Consider the following 2,704-nt stretch of genomic DNA (forward strand, 5'->3'; position numbering starts at 1 on the left):
ATTCCATCCTGACCCCGATATTAAAATTTCCGCTGTCGGCCAAAATCGCCAAAATTCCAACTTTCGTCAATTCATGCCGAATTCTACCACGGACCTCCAAATCACATTCGGGATGCACTACCAAGTCCAAAATCACCCAACGGAGCTAACGGAACCATCAAAATTCAAATCCGAGGTCGTTTACACATATGTCAACATCCGGTCAACTTTCCCAACTTAAGCCTTCACAAATGAGACTAAGTGTCTCAATTTACTCCAAAACCACTCCGGACCCAAACCAACTAACCCGGTAAGTCAAAATACAGCTGAAGAACACAAAAGAGCAGGAAACGGGGGAATGAGGCTATAACACTAGAAACGACCGGCCGGATCATTACATACGAAGATTTTACCGGGAAAAAACCCGAATAACCCGATAACCCGAGAAAAATCGAGATTGAAAAACCGAATTTTATTGGTTTGGTTTGGTCTTTAGATTTAATAACCCGACACAATTGGTTTGGTTTGGTAATTGCAAAATCCATACCAACCCGACCTACATACACCCCTACATCTAGGTTGTAGTGCTGGGCCCGTGCTGTGCACGGGCATCCATGCCTAGTTTTCTTAGAAGGAAGAGAAGGGAAATTAGAGACATGTAACGATGGATTACCCAACATGGTGAACTTGTGAGATTGACTAGAAAGAATATTTATTTTTCCAAATTCCAAATCACATTTATAATCAAACAACTCTAGGACAAAATCATTATACTCAAAGTGAAACATCTCTTCCATAAATTAAAAGTCGTTCTTTTAGGCATCTTTGTAATCCCATATTATTGCAGGTTTGCTCCCTCCACAACTAAGCAATTGCCTAATAGCAGAAACAACTTTCTTCCCACAACCACAAGTCTTATTATCTTCATTAACAACTCCTTTCTCGTCCATTTTGATTTTCTTCATCTTCTCCTTGTGATGTTTTTGCATTACATGAATTTCAGCAACTTGAGACATGGCTCTCTATGTTTGCTGACCTTTGCTCTATTTTCTGGCGAAGTAACAATGTATTATTCTTTCTGCTATTTATAAGCGCTTGAGTGCTTGGGAAGCAAGGGGAACGTGTTGTCATTAGGCTTTGGTAGCTGATTAAAATTCATGTACTTGGAGACCAAGTAATTTTCTGATTTTTTTTAATATAAAGTTTTCATAAATTAAAGCTTTTCCTCAAGCCGCCCACTTTGACTGTAATTACTCATATTATTATACTCCTGGATAAGATTTTTTGGGACATGACACTGTTTGGCGCTTGTTAAACAATCCAATGATCCCTCTCCATTTAGTTTTCGAAACAGAATAGGTGAGAGGCCCTATATACTTTTTTTTTCAAAAATTACAATCTTTCTTTCTTCAACTTTTTCTGCGCTTTTCATTCTTCAATCTTTCAGTGTCGGATTTATATGTTTTGCAGAGTTGCTTATCTGTATTCGACACTCCTTCAAAGTGTGAATTTTTTCTGTTAATGGTCTTTGATGATGTGAAAAAGATAGGTTGTGGGGGTTCTCCTCTTCCAATATGTGCAATGAAATCCATGCATGTGTTCGTTTTGTTTGGATTTGCGATACAGAATTTTAGTTACTCTAGGTTTTAGGCTGATTTGAGATCTCTTTGCTCGACTTTGTATTTACTTCTTTTGTTACTTCTTTACCAAAGCACTTGTATTGATAGATACACAAATTACACAGCCCTTTACCAACTATATTTGCCTCTTCCTTCTCTCCTTATTTTACAGCTTGTTTGGATTGTCGTTACATATTCATTTCATGCTGTATCGTATTGTATCATACTGCATTGTATTGTATTGTTTGATGAATACAACATTTGGATAGATTGTATAGTTTACCATCATTTCACGATGTCACGCACCAACAATATGAAGAATAAACGTGTAACATTTCTAAAAAAAATAGGATATTATTATATAAAAAAGTAGGATAAAGGATAAAATATGATTATTTAATAATAAAGAAGAGCAAGATGAGAGAAAAAGTAAGGAAACGACGCCACCAGACCAAATCCGTCGTTCCATAAAGTGATACTTTTTATCATTACGTAACGATGGATTTAACGGTACGATACAATAAAATTTTAGTAACAATCAAAACAAACATTATATTTTAAAATAACAATACGATACAATACAATATGTAACAACCATCCAAACAAGCGGTTAATTCCCACGTGCATATTCACATAGCTCTCTTTAGAAGTTTGCTAATGTCGGATTTCTTATCGTGCAACCATGTTTAGAATGCAGAGAGCCAGTTGGCCAAGGCCATTCATATTAGTAAATTTGAGCCAATAGGGGTATTAGACATTGACTATTTTAATATTACTTGGTTTGCAACTAGCTTTTCTCTTATTTGTGTTTATATCATCTACTTTAATGGTTATATGGTTTCTCACTACTAGAATCCCTGTAAAAAGCGACCAAAGATTAGCGACCAAATTTGATCTGTCAAAAAAAGCGACCAAAGTTGGTCGTCAAACTGCCGAAAATAATAAAAAGAATATTTGAAATACTTTAGCGACCAAAGTTGGACGCTATTTGGTCGCAAATTTAGTCAAACTGTTGACTGGACTGGTCAGACTTGTTTGGTCAAAGATATACTGAGATTAGCGACCAATGTTGGTCGCTTAAGCGGGACCCACATAAATTTTTTTAA

This window comes from Nicotiana attenuata, unplaced genomic scaffold (genome assembly GCF_001879085.1).
Source record: "Nicotiana attenuata strain UT unplaced genomic scaffold, NIATTr2, whole genome shotgun sequence".
NCBI classification, from domain to species: domain Eukaryota; kingdom Viridiplantae; phylum Streptophyta; class Magnoliopsida; order Solanales; family Solanaceae; genus Nicotiana; species Nicotiana attenuata.